The 19,936-nt window shown below is 42.6% G+C and overlaps 1 protein-coding gene across 3 annotated transcripts in view; it reads right to left on the bottom strand.

Annotated features, from left to right (window-relative positions):
* Window positions 1-19,936, bottom strand: part of MACROD1 (mono-ADP ribosylhydrolase 1) — an 873,108-nt gene that overhangs the window by 706,757 nt on the left and 146,415 nt on the right. The gene's annotated exons all lie outside the window — the stretch shown is intronic.

Genomic DNA, 19,936 nt, shown 5'->3' with positions numbered 1-19,936 from the left:
ATATATATATATATATATATATATATATATATATATATATATACTGTATATATATATATATATATATATATATATATATATATATATATACACATACATACAGTTATATGAAAAAGTTTGGGCACCCCTATTAATCTTAAGCTTAATGTTTTATAAAAATTGTTTTTTTGCAACAGCTATTTCAGTTTCATATATCTAATAACTGTTGGACACAGTAATGTTTCTGTCTTGAAATGAGGTTTATTGTACTAACAGAAAATGTGCAATCTGCATTCATACAAAATTTGACAGGTGCATAAGTATGGGCACCCTTATCATTTTCTTGTTTTAAATACTCCTACCTACTTTTTACTGACTTACTAAAGCACTTTTTTGGTTTTCTAACCTCATTGAGCTTTGAACTTCATAGCCAGGTGTATGCAATCATGAGAAAAGCTACTTAAAGTGGCCACTTGCAAGTTGTTCACCTGTTTGAATCTCCTCTGAAGAGTGGCATCATGGGCTCCTCAAAACAACTGTCTAATGATCTGAAAACAAAGATTATTCAGCATAGTTGTTCAGGGGGAAGGATACAAAAAGCTGTTTCAGAGATTTAACCTGTCAATTTCCACTGTGAGGAACATAGTAAGGAAATGGAATAACACAGGTACAGTTCTTGTTAAAGCCAGAAGTGGCAGGCCAAGAAAAACATCAGAAAGGCAGAGAAGAAGAATGGTGAGATCAGTCAAGGACAATCCTCAGACCACCTCCAGAGAGCTGCAGCATCAACTTGCTGCAGATGGTGTCACTGTGCATCGGTCAACTATACAACGCACTTTGCACAAGGAGAAGCTGTATGGGAGAGTGATGCGAAAGAAGCCGTTTCTGCAAGCACGCCACAAACAGAGTCGGCTGAGGTATGCAAAAGCACATTTGGAGAAGTCAATTTATTTTTGGAAGAAACTCCTGTGGACTGATGAAACCAAGATGGAGTTGTTGGTCATACAAAAAGGCGTTATGCATGGCGGCCAAAAAAAACAGCATTCCAAGAAAAACACTTGCTACCCACAGTAAAATTTGGTGGAGGTTCCATCATGTTTTGGGTCTGTGTGGCCAATGCTGGCACTGGGAATCTTGTTAAAGTTGAGGGACACATGGATTCCTCTCAGTATCAGCAGATTCTTGACAATAATGTTCATGAATCAGTGACAAAGTTGAAGTTACACAGGGGATGGATCTTTCAGCAAGACAATGATCCAAAACACCGCTCCAAATCTACTCAGGCATTCATGCAGAGGAACAATTACACTGTTCTGGAATGGCCATCCCAGTCCCCAGACCTGAATATCATTGAACATCTGTGGGATCATTTGAAGAGGGCTGTCCATGCTCGGCGACCTTCAAACTTAACTGAACTAGAATTGTTTTGTAAAGAGGAATGGTCAAAAATACCTTCATCCAGGATCCAGGAACTCATTAAAAGCTACTGGAAGCGACTAAAGGCTGTTATTTTTGCAAAAGGATCTACTAAATATTAATGTCACTTTTCTGGTGGGGTGCCCATACTTATGCACCTGTCAAATTTTGTTTGAATGCAGATTGCACATTTTCTGTTAGTACAATAAACCTCATTTCAAGGCAGAAACGTTACTGTGTCCAACAGTTATTAGATATATGAAGCTGAAATAGCTGTTGCAAAAACCCCCAATTTTTATAAAACATTAAGCTTAAGATTAATAGGGGTGTCCAAACTTTTTCATATAACTGTACCTATTGGATGTGTGCCTGTATATAGGGGGCTATGTGAGGGCTCAAACTGAATATAGAGAGGCTATGTTTGGGAACATGCCGTATATAGGGAAGCTACAGTATATGTGGGATCATGCTGTATGTAGGGGGCTATGTGTGGGATCACGCTGTATATAATGAGGCTGTGTGTGGGATCACCCTGTATATAGAGAGGCTATGTGTGGGATCATGCTGTATATAGGGAGGCTACGTGTGGTATGATACTCTAAACAGAGGAGATATGTATGGGATCATACTGTATGTAGGGGGTAGGGTGTGGGATTATACTGTATGTAGGGGTTCTGTATGGACTCCTACTTTATATAGGGGAGTGTGCGGACCCATTAATAAAGAATAAAAATGATATAACTGAATATTGAGCAGAATTAAGCATGCTGGCACCCCTCTATATACCACATGAGTCTGCACACATTAATTGTAATTACTATGTCATTAATAATGAGCAGAAGTAATTTCAGCATATTGGCTCAGCCGTCCACAACAGTCACGGTCTCATGTGGCCCCTCTAGAAAATTAATTGCCCACCCCTGGATTAGTTAATCTCTAATGACTGGGAAATCAGCTTGTGTATAGATCAAATGCATCCATCGGACCCTGTGCCTCCAGCTTTGGAATTGCTTGCTTCTTTCAGTGTATAGAATGTGTAAATCTTCTGCACGTGACTATATGGAGCAGTACATCGCAGCCTGCCTTCTGTTGGAGGAATATGTCTGGGATAGATACTGTTTTTTCCATAGAGTTGAAGCGAAAACAAAAAAAATTCATACCACACACCAAGATGACTATACAGTGACATCCTGCTACCACTGACTTTTTAGTTGAAATATTTTTCAATAACATTTTTAGCTAATCACACCTATAGAAGTGTGAATGTAAAATGTATCAGCCAATATAATAAACTATGTTAAATATGTCTAATTTCCTAATGAAAGCACTGGAAAAATAGTATATACATTATTATCACGTCTATCATTTTATTTCATGCAAAGGGCTGCAAAAACCCTAGTCCATGCCCTCATCATCTCTCGCCTTGACTACTGCAACCTCCTGCTCTGTGGCCTCCCCTCAAAAACTCTCACACCCTCCAATCTATTCTAATCTCTGCCGCCCGACTAATCCACCTGTCCCCCCCCCCCGCTATTCCCCGGCTTCTCCCCTCTGTCACTCCCTTCACTGGCTCCCCATTACCCAGAGACTCCAGTACAAAACCCTAACCATGACGTACAAAGCCATCCACAACCTGTCTCTTCCATACATCTGTGTCTCCTGGTACTTACCTATACGCAACCTCCGATCCTCACAAGATCTCCTTCTCTTCTCCCCTCTTATCTTCCCTTCCCACAATCGCATACAAGATTTCTCTCGCGCATCACCCCTACTCTGGAACCCTCTACCACAACATATCAGACTCTCGCCTATCATCAAAACCTTCAAAAAGAGCCTGAAGACCCACCTCTTCCGACAAACCTACAACCTGCAGTAACCACCGATCGACCAAACCGCTGCATGACCAGCTCTACCCTCACCTACTGTATCCTCACCCATCCCTTGTAGATTGTGAGCCCTCGCGGGCAGGGTCCTCTCTCCTCCTGTACCAGTTGTGACTTGTACTGTTTAAGATTATTGTACTTGTTTTTATTATGTATACCCCTCCTCACTAGGGTTGAGCGAAACGGATCGTTCATTTTCAAAAGTCGCCGACTTTTTCACCACCTCCTTTGGAGGAGTTTCACCACCTCCTTTGCAGGAACAAGATTTTGGCCTTGAAAATATTAGGACACATTTACCAAGATTGGCAGTTCATACATGAGACTAAAATTTAAAAAACAAACCAAAAAAAACACAAAAGATTGAAATTAAAAAAAAAAAAAAAATTGCTATCTACACTTGATGTTAGCATTTGATTTGTGCCAAAATGTTCACAGTTTTCAGACATTAGGCTTAATAAATTTGTCAAACGTTGTTGGTCTTCTGGTACATCATGCCCAATTTTTCAACTTTTGAAGAGCATAGAGCAAAAGAACGAAGATTTTTTTTTTGCCCAGATTAAGACTATTGGGGATCACTTGACTTCAAAAACTACTAGAAATTGATTAATAAATGAGGGCCTCTGTGTCCAATCTAATACCTCAAGAGCATTCCAAATGCCTTCGTTTGGAGGCTCTCTCTCAGAGTCCATCAAAACTGCTGTGAAAAATAGTTCAGCATTTTGTGCTATTTTTGCAGTGAAATGAAGACCATGACAGGACCCAACAGACCACATTAGAAATCAATTAGGTCTGTCAGGCACCATTGGCGCCCATCAAGTGAGGAATCTGTCATCAATGAAATAGAACAGTATTGATTGACGCAAATCTGCCGACATTTCATTTACTGAGCACTGTGAACTACAGATTCATATATGAAGGCTATCACCCGGGTAAGTGACTATACAGGAAACATCCAAAGTCACTTTCAGTGCAAGAGGGGAAGGTGGTTTTAACCTTTAAAGGGGTATATACCGTAATACAGCAGGTGAAATTAGTACTGAACATGTCACCAATTTCCTAAGTAAATATATTTCTAAACATGCTAATGTAGTGAGATTCACACTATATGTCCGTAACAACCTATCCAATCCACACAAGCAAAGAAACCAAACCATAGATAACTTATTTTATGGATATGTGTAATAATGAGAAATGACACAGGGAAAAATTTCTGAAAACGGTTACTGAAATTTATTTAACACTTTGAACAAAAGCCTTTGTTGGTGATTACAGCTTCAGTATGCCTCGGGTATGGAGAAACTAGTCGCAGGCATTGCTCAGGTGTGACTTAATCCCATTCTTCCACATGAGCACTCTTCAATTCCTTAAGGTTCTGTGGGCTCCTTCTATAAACTCTAAGCTTTAGTTCCTTCCATAATTTTTTTATTGGATTCAGGTCTGGTGATTGGCTAGACCTATTTAGCAGCTTTATTTTTTTTTTCTCTAAAACCAAATGAGAAATTCCTTGGCTGTGTGTTTGGGATCATTGTCTTGCAGAAATGCCCACCCTCGTTTCATCATCATTCTAGTACATTGCAGCAGATTTTTATCAGATTCGGTATTGTCTATGAGCGCCATGTGCAGAAATACCCGTAAATAGAGCCTTGTCTGTTTTCACTGAGCTTTATTAATGGTTGTCTGAGGAATGTTCTGCCATGCTGATCATCAAGATCTGCTGCTGGCAGCTCCCTTTACAATTACTGACCAATGACGTCCCAGATGTGCTTGATGGGAGACAAGTTTGGATACATTGCCAACCCTAATGGCATGTGTAGGCCCCTCAGGCTGCTCACAGTATCACGAGCAACATGCATACTAGAATTGTTGAAACATGGCTTCTGGGACACTTTGAAGAAATGGCCGTACCACTGGTTCCACTTCCCGGGCTTCAGTAGGAAACATCACACTAGTCCTACTACCTTATAATGTATGCATAATGTACAGTAGTCATACCCCTCACTTTTCATTCCAGGTGCACTAACAGGTCGGTGCTTGGTTGTAGAACGCAACAATGCCAAGCTGCTTGAGTAGCATAGCCTAAACGTGCTGCCATGGCCTGCATGTACCTATCAATTTATAAGAGTGAAGAAACACCCACTGTTATAATTGCGGACTTGCCTTTAGAAAAGATTGACTAAATGCAAATGGGACTTTACTACAAAAGTAGTTTCCCTTGAATTTCATTACATCATCTTTAGCATTTTTCAGACTTTCTAATTTTTACAATCACCCAAAGGTGTGGACCCGTGAATGTCATCACAATCCATTTTTCCTCATAAAAATCCTAATGTATTAACACTGTTAATATCTATTTGCTTTGCCTTGCCAGCATGGGTTTGCAGCAAATAAGTCACACCACACTAATCTAATTTCCTTTTATGATGGAATCACTGACTGGGTGGATCAGGGACATGTGGTAGATAAAGTATATCTCAACTTCAACAAAGCATTTGATAAAGTATCTCAAACAATCCTTACTGCAAAAATTAACAAGTATGGGATTGACAAGGCTATGGTTAGGTGGATTCATAACTGGCTCAGTGATTATACTCAAACAGTTTTAATAAAAATAGTTGCACATCCAATTGGAAGAGTGTTTCAAGTGGGGTACCACAAGGCTCTGTCTTAGCCCCAGTGTTGTGCAATCTAGATAAGGGAACTGAAGGTAAACTAATTAGATTTGCAGATGATACAAAGCTAGGAGGGATAGAGAACACTAGAAAAGACAGAGAAAGGATTCAGAAGGATCTAGATAAGCTTGAACAATGGGCAGCTACTATTAAGGTACTGTCACACTAGACGATATCGCTAGCGATCCGTGACGTTGCAGTGTCCTCGCTAGCGATATCGTCCAGTGTGACAGGCAGCAGCGATCAGGCCCCTGCTGGGAGATCGCTGGTCGGGGAAGAAAGTCCAGAACTTTATTTCGTCGCTGGACTCCCCGTAGACATCGCTGAATCGGCGTGTGTGACACCGATTCAGCGATGTCTTCACTGGTAACCAGGGTAAACATCGGGTAACTAAGCGCAGGGCCGCGCTTAGTAACCCGATGTTTACCCTGGTTACCAGCGTAAAAAAACAAACAGTACATACTTACATTCAGCTGTCTGTCCCTTGCCGTCTGGTTCCTGCACTGACTGCTGGCCGTAAAGTGAAAGCAGAGCACAGCCACAGCGGTGAGTCACCGCTGTGTGACTCACCGCTGTGCTGTGCTTTCACTTTCACTTTACGGCCAGCAGTCAGTGCAGGAACCAGACGGCAAGGGACAGACAGCTGAATGTAAGTATGTACTGTTTGTTTTTTTACGCTGGTAACCAGGGTAAACATCGGGTTACTAAGCGCGGCCCTGCGCTTAGTTACCCGATGTTTACCCTGGTTACCGGGGACCTCGGGATCGTTGGTCGCTGGAGAGCTGTCTGTGTGACAGCTCTCCAGCGACCAAACAGCGACGCTGCAGCGATCCGGATCGTTGTCGGTATCGCTGCAGCGTCGCTAAGTGTGACGGTACCTTTAGAATGGTATTTAACAGGGAGAAATGCAAGATTCTACATCTGGGCAAGATAAACTAAAATTACATCTACAGAATGGAAGGAAAAGAACTAAGCAACAACATGCGTGAAAAAGACTTGGATATACTTATAGATCACAGACTGCACATGAGTCAACAGCGTGATGCAGAAGCAAAAAAGGCAAACACAGTTCTAGGATGTATTAAGGGAAGCATAGAGTCTAGATCACATGATGTAATTATCCCCCTCTACTCCTCTTTGGTCTGGCCTCTTATGGAATACTGTGTCCAGTTTTGGGCACCACAATTTGTAAAATACATTGAAAAACTGGAGCAAGTTCAGAGAAAAGCAGCCAGAATGGTGAGCGGACTGCAAAATATCTCCTACGAGCTACGGTTAAAGGATCTGGGAATGTTTAGCTTGCAAAAAACGAAGGTTAAGAGGAGACTTAATAGCTGTCTACAAATATCTGAAGTGCTGTCACAGTCCTGTGCACATGAAAACATGGGAAGCAATGGAATAAAACTGAAAGGGACAAGATACAGATTAAATATTAGAAAAAAAAATTGACAGTGAGTGGAACAGGCTGCCACAAGAGGTGGTGAGTTCTCCTTCAATGGAAGTCTTCAAACAGAGGCTGGACAGACATCTGTCTGAGATGGTTTAGTGAATCCTGCATTGAGCAGGGGGGTTGGACACGATGACCCAAGAGGTCCCTTCCAACAGTCTACGAAATAAAATTCCCACACAATGAATTATTATTACTCTATTAGTCAGTGAGGTTATAAATCAGGGAAACATGTTGTGATCTAAAGCTCTCTAATGCTAGAAAAGAATAAGATGATTTGTTTGCCTGGAAGTGCAGACAATTTTGATTCTATAACTTATAGCTGGTGTATAACAGAGAGATTGGGGCTAGGAAGTAGCTGATTACATAGGTGTTTGTGATTGCTTTTGTCGCAGACACTTGCGGTTTCATTTTTCACATCTTGGTAACAGATATAGACTGTGAAAAGCTACATCCTTTCATATATGCTTTGCTATGATGATATAAGAGACATTGTGCTGTACATAGTAACAGCATAGACAATTTAGAAAACTCTGAAGAGCAAAGATCTGATTTACCACCACCCGATCTTACACTTTACCAAGGTGGCAATAGTAAGAGCTATGTCACTCCCAATAGACTTAACTTTTTGCATGATAATTTAGTTATTATAGGTTACATTTGCATTACAAAGAAAAAAAGAATATACCGTATATACTCGAGTATAAGCCGACCCGAGTATAAGCCGACCCCCCTAATTTTGCCACAAAAAACTGGGAAAACTTATTGACTCGAGTATAAGCCTAGGGTGGAAATGCAGCATTTACCGGTGAATTTCAAAAATAAAAATAGATCATTATTTCCCCATAGCTGTGCCATATAGTGCTCTGCACCGTTCATATTTCCCCATAGGTGTGAACCATATAGTGCTCTGCACCGTTCATTGTGCCCCCTAGCTGTGCCATATACGGTGCTCTGCACCGTTCATTGTGCCCCATAGATGTGCCATATACGGTGCTCTGCACCGTTCACTGTGCCCCATAGCTGTGCTGTGCCATATACGGTGCTCTGCACCGTTCACTGTGCCCCATAGCTGTGCCATATACGGTGCTCTGCACCGTTCACTGTGCCCCATACATAGCTGTGCTGTGCCATATACGGTGCTCTGCACCGTTCACTGTGCCCCATAGCTGTGCTGTGCCATATACGGTGCTCTGCACCGTTCACTGTGCCCCATAGCTGTGCTGTGCCATATACGGTGCTCTGCACCGTTCACTGTGCCCCATAGCTGTGCCTTATACGGTGCTCTGCACCGTTCACTGTGCCCCATAGCTGTGCTGTGCCATATACGGTGCTCTGCACCGTTCACTGTGCCCCCTAGCTGTGCCATATACGGTGCTCTGCACCGTTCACTGTGCCCCATAGATGTTCCACATAAATTTGTGCCGCCGCTGCCGCAATAAAGAAAAAAAAACACATACTCACCTCCCTTGATTGCAGCTCCCGGCGTCTCGTTCCGGCGCCTCCATCTTCCCGGCGTCTCTGCTCTGACTGATCAGGCAGAGGGCGCCGCGCACACTGTATGCGTCATCGCGCCCTCTGCCTGAACAGTCAGAGAGCAGAGACGCCGGGAAGATGGAGGCGCCGGCCGGGAAGATGGAGCGGCGCCCGGCGGCTGGAACGCGGACAGGTGAATATGCTATACTCACCTAGTCCTGGCGATCCTCGCGCTGTCCCCTCCTGTCTTCGGTGCCGCAGCTTCTTTCTCTATCAGCGGTCACCGGCACCGCTGATTAGAGAAATGAATAAGCGGCTCCGCCCCTATGGGAGGTGGAGCCGCTTATTCATTTCTGTAATGAGCGGTCCCACGTGACCGCTGAAGAGAGGAAGAAACTGCAGCGCCGAAGCCCGTGGGACGGCAGGGACAGCGCGAGGATCGCTGGGACTAGGTAAGTATACCCCAGCGCCCTCACCCCCTCACCTGCCGACCCCACCGCTACCGTGACTCGAGTATAAGCCGAGGGGGGCACTTTCAGCCCAAAAATTTGGGCTGAAAATCTCGGCTTATACTCGAGTATATACGGTATATAAAATCATAATTTGCTCCCTTTTGATCAATGCATTGTGCCTCGGGTATATTGCATTGGCTGAACTTTGCAACAGGGATGCCATATCAAGTTGTCAAGATGGTAGAAATCTGCTGCACAACAATGGCGAATTTGTGGAAAGATTCTGCAACACATCGTTGGTGCAATATGTTGCTGAAGAAGTCAGTGGGTAGCCACAAGGTCTAACATGAACAGGAGAATGAAGACATTATTTACAGATTTCCCCCATATACCGGACCACCAATACCAACCTCTGCCACGTCACGCGGTCACTGGACCTTGACATCTTAAAGGACCAGAATGCTCTAAATCAGATACCTCTTGACATTACGTTTCCTGGCCAGCAGGATTTCGTTGGTTCATGTAATTTTAAGAAGGTGTTTCCTCATGTTACAAGTTCTCCACCAGTCCCAATTTTGGTTTCCTATTACTTTCATTTGTCCCTAATATTCTTTAGAATTCCAGCTGCTTGCAAGTATTTGTTTGCTTATATAACCCCATCATATTCCAAAGCGCTTTTCATCACTGTCCCTATTTGGGCTCACAGTCTAAATTCCCAATCAGTATGTTTTTGGAGTGTGGGAGAAAACTAATTGCAAACAAAGACTATTCCACGCAAGCACGGTGGGCAAAGTACATACCTCCCTGAGGGGGGAGTCAAATTGAAGAACAGATAATCCCTTATACTTCGTATCTCAGTTTAGCGCAAAGCCAAATCCGTTTGCTACTCAATGGGTTCACCATCTATTCAACAGACTATCTTTCAAAACTAAGGGTGAAGCGTATGAAAAAAAATAAAATTTCATCTAGAAAACTCGTGTGATACTTTTCTAATTTTCATCAGATTTTCATCTATGTGCCATCCATGTGTCCGTTTTTTTTAAGTCCATGTGACGTCTGTGTGCGATATGCTTTCATACAACTACATTAAAACATGTACATGATCATATGGGTCAGTGATTAAAAATCATACAGCAGGTCTCCGATTTATATGCTCGTCTGCATGAAGTTCGCTCTTAGTATAATTTTGAGGATTTGTCAATACAAGCCATATTAAAGCTGAGTAATTCTGTAAACTCCATCAATTACTTCTTATTGATTACATGTGCATAGAGCCCGCACCTCAACTCCATTCCACACCTTTTAGATCATTGGATTGTGAGTCCAGTCCTCTTGATTAACCCCTTTACCCCCAAGAGTGGTTTGCACGTTAATGACCGGGCCAATTTTTACAATTCTGACCACTGTCCCTTTGTGAGGTTATAACTCTGGAACGCTTCAACGGATCCCAGTGATTCTGACATTGTTTTCTCGTGACATATTGTACTTCATGACAATGGTAAAATTTCTTTGATATTACCTGCGTTTATTTGTGAAAAAAACGGAAATATGGCAAAAATTTTGAAAATTTTGCAATTTTCCAACTTTGAATTTTTATGCAATTAAATCACAGAGATATGTCACACAAAATACTTAATAAGTAACATTTCCCACATGTCTACTTTACATCAGCACAATTTTGGAACCAAAATTTTTTTTTGTTAGGGAGTTATAAGGGTTAAAAGTTGACCAGCAATTTCTCATTTCTACAACACCATTTTATTTTAGGGACCACATCTCATTTGAAGTCATTTTGAGGGGTCTATATGATAGAAAATACCCAAGTGTGACACCATTCTAAAAACTACACCCCTCAAGGTGCTCAAAACCATATTCAAGAAGTTTATTAACCCTTCTGGTGCTTCACAGGAATTTTTTGAATGTTTAAATAAAAATGAACATTTAACTTTTTTCACAAAAAATTTAATTCAGCTCCAATTTGTTTAATTTTACCAAAGGTAACAGGAGAAAATAGACCCCAAACATTGTTGTACAATTTGTCCTCAGTACGCTGATACCCCATATGTGGGGGTAAACCACTGTTTGGGCGGATGGGAGAGCTCGGAAGGGAAGGAGCGCCGTTTGACTTTTCAATGCAAAATTGACAGGAATTGAGATGGGACGCCATGTTGCGTTTGGAGAGCCACTGATGTGCCTAAACATTGAAACCCCCCACAAGTGACACCATTTTGGAAAGTAGACCCCCTAAGGAACTTATCTAGATGTGTGGTGAGCACTTTGACCCACCAAGTGCTTCACAGAAGTTTATAATGCAGAGCTGTAAAAATAAAACAAAAATTTTTTCCCACAAAAATTATTTTTTTAGCCCCCAGTTTTGTATTTTCCCGTGGGTAACAGGAGAAAGTGGACCCCAAAATTTGTTGCCCAATTTGTCCTGAGTGCGATGATACACCATATGTGGGGGGAACCACTGTTTGGGCGCATGGGAAGGTTCGGAAGGGAAGGAGTGCCATTTGAATGCAGACTTAGATGGAATGGTCTGCAGGTGTCACATTGCGTTTGCAGAGCCCCTAATGTACCTAAACAGTAGAAACCCCCCACAAGTGACACCATTTTGGAAAGTAGACCCCCTAAGGAACTTATCTACATGTGTGGTGAACACTGACCCACCAAGGGCTTCACTGAAGTTTATAATGGAGAGCCGTAAAAATAAAACAAAAATTTTTTCCCACAAAAATTATTTTTAGCCCCCAGTTTTGTATTTTCCCGAGGGTAACAGGAGAAATTGGACCCCAAAATTTGTTGTCCAATTTGTTCTGAGTGCGCTGATACCCCATATGTGGGGGGGAACCACTGTTTGGACGCATGGGAGGGCTCGGAAGGGAAGGAGCTCCATTTGGAATGCAGGCTTAGATGGAATGGTCTGCAGGTGTCACATTGCATTTGCAGAGCCCCTAATGTACCGTAACAGTAGAAACCCCCCACAAGTGACACCATTTTGGAAACTAGACCCCCTAAGGAACTCATCTAGATGTGTTGTGAGAGCTTTGAACCCCCAAGTGTTTCACTACAGTTTGTAACGCAGAGCCGTGAAAATTGAAAAAAAAAATCTTTCCCCCAAAAATTATTTTTTAGCCCCCAGTTTTGTATTTTCCCGAGGGTAAGAGGAGAAATTTGACCCCAAAAGTTGTTGTCCAATTTGTCCTGAGTACGCTGATACCCCATATGTTGGGGGGAATCACCGTTTGGGCGCATGGGAGGGCTCGGAAGGGAAGGAGTGCCATTTGGAATGCAGACTTAGATGGAATGGTCTGCAGGCGTCACATTGCATTTGCAGAACCCCTAATGTACCTAAACAGTAGAAATCCCCCACAAGTGACCCCATATTGGAAACTAGACCCCCATGGAACTTATCTAGATGTGTTGTGAGAACTTTGAACCCCCAAGTGTTTCACTACAGTTTATAACGCAGAGCCGTGAAAATAAAAAATCTTTTTTTTTCCCACAAAAATTATTTTTTAGCCCCCAGTTTTGTATTTTCCCAAGGGTAACAGGAGAAATTGGACCCCAAAAGTTGTTGTCCTATTTGTCCTGAGTACGCTGATACCCCATATGTTGGGGTAAACCCCTGTTTGGGCACACGGGAGAGCTCGGAAGGGAAGGAGCACTGTTTTACTTTTTCAACGCAGAATTGGCTGGAATTGAGATCGGACGCCATGTCGCGTTTGGAGAGCCCCTGATGTGCCTAAACAGTGGAAACCCCCCAATTATAACTGAAACCCTAATCCAAACACACCCCTAACCCTAATCCCAACAGTAACCCTAACCACACCTCTATCTCTGACACACACCTAACCCTAATCCCAACCCTATTCCCAACTGTAAATGTAATCTAAACCCTAACCGTAACTTTAGCCCCAACCCTAACTGTAGCCTTAACCCTAGCCCCAACCCTAACTTTAGCCCCAACCCAAACTGTAGCCCTAACCCTAGCCCTAACCATAGCCCTAACCCTAACTTTAGCCCCAACCCTAACTGTAGCCTTAACCCTAGCCCTAACCCTAGCCCTAACCCTAACTTTAGCCCTAACCCTAACTTTAGCCCCAACCCAAACTGTAGCCCTAACCCTAGCCCTAGCCCTAACCCTAGCCCTAACCCTAGCCCTAACCCTAGCCCAAACCCTAGCCCTAGACGTACTATCCCGTCCATGGTCATGGGGGCCCACCCCACCTCGACGGGATAGTACGTCCCATGTCAGAAAGAGGTTAACATCAGTGTCTGACCTCAGAAACACTAATCTGGATTTCCAAAGACACCTCCATGATTCTGTAGAAAGGCTTCCAAGAAAAAGTGGAGGCTACAAAGGGACCAACTCCATACCATTGCCTACAAATTAAGAATGGGACGCCATAAAAGCTCCTGCAGTTGTGATATGAACCTGTCTGGATACATGTACTATATGGAAAAAAAGTGACAGACTGATACAGAGGGGCGAGGACCCTGCCCTTGCGGGCTTACATTAACAGGATTATGGGGAAGGAGACAGTAGGTCGGGGGTTGCAGTAGCTCCGATGGTGTTGAGGCGGCCGTGTGGTCACTACAGGCTGTAAGCTTCTTTAATGAGATGGGCTTTCAGGTTTCTTTCGAAGTATCCAAATGTGGTGGATAACCGGACGTGTTGGGGCACAGAATTCCAGAGGATGGGGGATATTCGGGAGAAGTCTTAGAGGCGATTGGATGAGGAGCGAATAAGTGTGGAGAAGAGAAGGAGGTCTTGGGAGGACCGGAGATTATGTGAGGGAAGATATTGAGAGATTAGTTTGGAAATATACGGAGGAGAAAGGTTATGGATGGCTTTGTAGGTAAGTGTTAGTAGTTTAAACTGGATACACTGGGAAATTGGGAGCCAGTGAAGGGATTTGCAAAGAGGTGAAGCAGGAGTGTAGCGAGGAAAGAGATTAATTAGTCGGGCAGCAGAGTTAAGGATGGACTGGAGAGGTGCGAGAGTGTTAGAAGGTAGGTCACAGAGGAGGATGCTGCAGTAGTCAAGGCGGGAGATTATTAGGGCGTGCACGAGCATTTTGGCAGAGTGAGGGTTGAGGAAAGGAAGGATTGTGGAAATATTTTTGAGCTGGAGGCGACAGAAGGTGGCGAGAGCTTGGATGTGCGGTTGAAGGACAGGCCAGAATCCAGGGTTACTCCGAGGCAGCGGATTTTAGGGACAGGGGAAAGTGTGATTTCATTTATTTTGATAGATAGATCAGGTAGGGAAGATATGCGAGATGGAGGAAAGATAATTAGTTCAGATTTGTCCACATTGAGCTCGAGGAAGCGAGAGAAGACGGATGATATAGCTGATAGACCTCTCTGGGCCAGAGAGGTAGATCTGAGTGTCATCAGCATATAGATGGTACTGGAATCCATAGGACCTTATGAGTTGTCCCAGGCCGAGTGTATAGATTGAGAAGAGTAAGGGCCAAAGGACAGAGCCTTGAGGGACACCAACAGAGAGGGGGCGAGATGAAGAGGTAGTATGAGAGTAGGAAACGCTAAATGTGCGGTTGGTAAGGTATGAAGAGATCCAAGATAGAGCGAGGTCTTTCACCCCAAAGTAAGAGAGGATCAGTAGTAGGAGGCAGTGGTCAACTGTGTCAAAGGCAGAGGACGGGTCTAGAAGGAGGAGTATAGAGAATTGTCTGTTAGCTTTGGCTGTAAGTAAGTCATTAGTAATTTTGGCCAGGGCAGTCTCAGTGGAATGGTGGGGACGGAAGCCAGATTGTAGGTTGTCGAAGAGAGAGTTAGATGCGAAGTGAGAGGAAAGTTCAAGGAGTTTGGATGCAAATGGGAGCAAAGATATGGGGCGAAAGCTCAAAATAACGCTTGGGTCAAGTGATGGCTTTTTGAGGATAGGTGTGATTGTGGCATGTTTGAAAGCAGTGAGGAAGGTACCAGAAGTTGGTGATAGGTTGAAGAGATGGGTTAGGCATTCCCATTAATATTTTTGAATGTGTGTGTATATGCATGTAATGTAGTGTGAGCGTACTAACATACTCAACTACCGCTGTTCTCTTCGGGATTCAGCATCATTCTGCTCCTCTTCTCTCTGACGTCACTACAATTCAGACTCTCCGGATCACTCTGTGCTCTATGTGTGAGCTGGTAGTCTCTTTTATAGTGAATGCCTATGGATCCTTGTTCTGACGCTCCATCGTCTTACATTGTGGAAGCCACTTCTGGGTCATGCAGACATGGAGAGTCTGAAGAGCGGTGACATCACTGAGAAGAGGAGCAGAACAGCATTGGACCCCAGAAAAAGTGGCGGTAGACCAGTATATTAATACACTCACTCTTCATTACATGCAAATATACACACATATTTAATTAGGAGAAAATATTAATAGGAATGCTTCTTAAAATTAAAGTGATTGGGCTTGGCTGATGAAGCCTTTTAATCAAGCACACTGATTCACGAGAAGGCTTTTATTTATTTTCTGTTCCTCTTGTACTGAAGATGTTTCTAGGGAAGAAGCTGTAGGCAGAGAAGGAGGAGGGAAGGTATAAGAGCTCTGTGAAAGCTTTCAGGCCATGTAAGTATTTTATTGATGTCGAAATATATTAGGTACACTAAACAAGCCCTCTGGAACAAGCAAAATATGGTACATAAACAAAGCAAAAACATGGGAAACCCAACAGTTTTGCCGCCTGGCCTTTATTTATTACACTGGGTAGATATATCCTTGAGCTGGGAACATGATCATACTCTGAAGTACCGTATATTATTACCATAGGTATCATTTAGAGCAGTGCCAGGCGGCTGCAGTCATACACACAGATGAGACTGCACACTCACACCGTACCTGACGTGCCGCCATTCATCTCTTTTCTGCAGACAATCTATTGAAAACTAAATGAGTGAGCTGTAAGGAACATAACGCAGCAAGCGAGACAATATTCTGATCTGCTTAGCATATAATATATGCGCTTTTTATACTCCTCGTCATTTATTATCAAGCATTCCCAAAGGAATAATTTGGAATTAAAGATGAAATAATTTACTCATTACGGAAAACATCAACAGGAGAAAATTAAAGCTTTGCCTAGATCTCCGAAAAAGAAACCCTTTACATTAAACAGTGAGATATCATGATGAGATGCAGATTACAAGGAGTGCGTCTATTTAGATTTATCATCTGTTCTATTGTGATATCAATGACTGATAAAAAAGCTGTCACATCAGTTTTCCCCTACGGCCCCCAAACACATTAGATAGGTGTCTGCCGCACGATCATTCAGCTGACAGCCATCTCTCCCGACTCCGGCATACATGGGAACGCTCGATTCTGCATTTTTCACTAGTTTACCGCTCTGCAGCATTTATCTCTAATTATCAGTCGTCTCAGAGCTACTGGGTGGAGGCTAGCTGTTATTACTGTACGTCTCACATACACAGTACGCCAAAACATCAGGAATTTCTGCTCCCCTGTCTCTGTTCAGAAGCATGGAAGAAATGATACTGCAGTACTGAGCAGTGTAGCTGGGAAGCCAACTCTGGGGTGAGATAAGCCAAGGATTCGCAAACTTTTTCCTACTGGAGCTTTATCCTTCAAGCCAAAGTAATGTTATTGCCACATCAGGTCGGCAAAGATGATGCCTCGGCCTCAGCATTTGTGGCAAACACCATACCAAAATTAAGAATGCTGCTCAATTATATTTTATTTGTCTTCTGAACTCTTTAGAACATTAACAACAAGTAGACAATAATTCAGTTATGTTATTAAACCAAAGATTATTGTCGCCATGTGAAGAAAAGTACAGTTCATAAATCACTTCTATGAAAACTACCTGCTCAACTTAGAAGGAGCCTTACAGATTGAGAAGCACTGAGATAAACACTTACCAGAAAGCAGGAGCACCTTCTGTGAATTTATCTCTCCTTCTCCCCCAGCCACAGGATTGAATAGGCAGCTGTAATGTGATCCCTCAGTGATTTTTTTCTTCCCAGCAGGAAGGAATTTAGCGGTTTTACACAGTGAATTATTTTCAGGAGGTAGGGAGGAGGATTTTCTGCTAAGATTTATTAGAAAGTTTCTCATATTTGCTTGTTACAAAGTTTGCTGAAACATTAGTGATCATTTAAATAATATAATAAACCTGTTCCCTGTTTTGCATCTCATCCCCTATCAAGTATTCACAACTTGAAGTTGGCCACTGCTTTTTTTTTTGATGATCTAACCCCTGGAAGGGCCACCGATATCTGATTGATCGGGGTGTGACAAAAGTTGATCAGCGGGAGTGACGGGTGTCCCACCCCCCACCAATCAGATGTTGATGGGCTATCTTATTGACAGGTCATCAAAAAAAAGTAGTGGTCAACCTCTTTATGCACAATTTAGACAAGACAGGATTGGTATTGATCAAGAAAAAGAAAACAACTTTTTTCCCAAATCAAAGAAAAAAAAAATACAAAATCCGGGCAGAAATGATAAAACTGTTTACAATGGAAGAATTAATATAGCTAATTTAGCAAGCTCTACATCAAGCTTAGGGTATAATGCCAGTGCCCCTTTGCCTCTGAGTCAGATCGGGTTTAGTAATGTGAACAATGTGAATGTCTGACCTTAATAATCTGCATCCCGCAGTTGGCTCATTCAAGCGTTTAATGACGTTCCTTTCTTTGTGGAAGGATCAGCTTCTGAATCACACAGTTATCTCAGGAGATGTGACCCTTGCTCTTCTAGCGGCTTGGCATAAATCTACCATTGCAAATTTTGAAACAGAGAACATGCTGCTGTCCTCTGGCGTCCACGACAGGGCAAGAAATACCCAAAACTGCACGCCTAAAATTTGTCGTAAATGACACATATGTTCAAATGCTCTTTACCATTAATAGTAATAAAATCAAATTTACTTGCCTAAGTGATGATTCCAATGACAGACCATAGAACACCACTCATCAGCTGCTTTGCCAAAATATTTTTTATAATAATAATATATAATATAATATAATTTTCTTACTTTGTGGTCAATCCTTTCTAACACATTATATATGTCAGACAAGTGAGAGTCCAGACAACAAATACACTGCGTGCAGAATTATTAGGCAAGTTGTATTTTAGAGGATTATTTTTATTATTGATCAACAACTATGTTCTCAATCAACCCAAAAGACTCGTAAATATCAAAGCTTAATATTTTTGGAAGTTGGAGTGGTTTTTTTTTAGATTTGGCTATCTTAGGAGGATATCTGTTTGTGCAGGTAACTATTACTGTGCAAAATTATTAGGCAACTTAATAAAAAACAAATATATCCCCATCTCACTTGTTTATTTTCACCAGATAAACCAATATCACTGCACAAAATTTAGAAATAAACATTTCTAACATGCAAAAACAAAACCCCCCAAAATTAGTGACCAATATAGCCACCTTTCCTTATGATGACACTCAGCAGCTTCCATCCATAGATTCTGTCAGTTGCTTGATCTGTTACGGCCAACATTGGTGCAGCAGCCACCACAGCCTCCCAGACACTGTTCCGAGAGGTGTACTGTTTTCCCTCCCTGTAGATCTCACATTTTATGAGGGACCACAGGTTCTCTATGGGGTTCAGTTAGGTGAACAAGGGGGCCATGTCATTATTTTTCCTTCTTTGAGACCTTTACTGGCCAGCCACGCTGTAGAGTAGTTGGAGGCATCTGATGGAGCATTGTCCTGCATGAAAATCATGTTTTTATTGAACGATACCGACTTCTTCCTGTACCACTGCTTGAAGAAGTCCTCCAGAAACTGGCAGTAGGTCTGGGAGTTGAGCTTCACTCCATCCTCAACCCGAAAAGGTCCCACAAGTTCATCTTTGATGATCCCATACCAGTACCCCACCTCCACCTTGCTGGGGTCTGAGTCGGAGTGGAGCTCTCTGCCCTTTACTGATCCAGCCTCTGGCCCATCCATCTGGCCCAGCAAGAGTCACTCTCATTTCATCAGTCCATAAAACCTGTGAAAAGACAGTCTTAAGATATTTCTTGGCCCAGTCTTGACATTTTATCTTATGTTTCTTGTTCAAAGGTGGTCGTTTTTCAGCCTTCCTTACCTTGGCCTTGTCCCCGAGTATCGCACACCTTGTGCCTTTTGTTACTCCAGTAACATTGCAGCTCTGAAATACGGCACAACTGGTGGCAAATGGCATCTTGGCAGCTTCACGCTTGATTTTCCTTAATTCATGGGCAGTTATTTTGCGCCTTTTTTGCCCAACACGCTTCTTGCGACCCTGTTGGCTATTTGCCATGAAACGCTTGATTGATCACGCTTCAAAAGTTTGGCAATTTCAAGACTGCTGCATCCCTCTGCAAGACATCTCACAATTTTGGACTTTTCAGAGCTTGTCAAATCTCTCTTCTGACCCATTTTGCCAAAGGAAAGGAAGTTGCCTACTAATTAAGCACACCTTATATAGGGTTCTGATGTCATTAGACAACACCCCTCCTCATTACAGAGATGCACATCACCTGATTTACTTAATTGGTAGTTGGCTCTCAAGCCTGAACAGCTTGGAGTAGGACAACATGTATAAAAAGCATCATGTGATCCAAAAAAAACAACTTGCCTAATAATTCT

Source organism: Ranitomeya imitator, chromosome 9 (assembly GCF_032444005.1).
Source record: "Ranitomeya imitator isolate aRanImi1 chromosome 9, aRanImi1.pri, whole genome shotgun sequence".
NCBI lineage: Eukaryota > Metazoa > Chordata > Amphibia > Anura > Dendrobatidae > Ranitomeya > Ranitomeya imitator.
Note: the sequence above shows the minus strand (reverse complement) of the source record. Positions and strands in the feature narration are given on the sequence as shown.